We start from the raw sequence: 289 nt of genomic DNA, 5'->3' as shown, positions 1-289 counted from the left end.
CTCAGCCCTGCGAGCTAGTCCCGAGGAGCAGCAGAGCTGCCGCGCCTCGGACGGACTGAGCTGGCCTTGACTTCGCGGCTTTATACTCCAGCCTCTTTCCTTCCATCTGCTGCTCTTTCCCGCTCCGCTTGCAGAAGCCCTGCTCGGGGCAGAAGGGGCTTCCCCACCCGTGTGTGCATAAAGCCCGACTTTCCCTTCCCTCGCTGCACCGCGATTGCACCTTTCCTCCCTCCTCCGCCTCCTCCCCTCGGGCCGGGCGGGCTCGCAACCCTTCTCGACCGCTCGCCCC

Source organism: Pygoscelis adeliae, unplaced genomic scaffold (assembly GCF_000699105.1).
Source record: "Pygoscelis adeliae isolate BGI_AS28 unplaced genomic scaffold, ASM69910v1 Scaffold66, whole genome shotgun sequence".
Classification (NCBI taxonomy): domain Eukaryota; kingdom Metazoa; phylum Chordata; class Aves; order Sphenisciformes; family Spheniscidae; genus Pygoscelis; species Pygoscelis adeliae.
The sequence above is the reverse complement of the archived record's forward strand: the minus strand, read 5'-3'. Positions refer to the sequence as shown.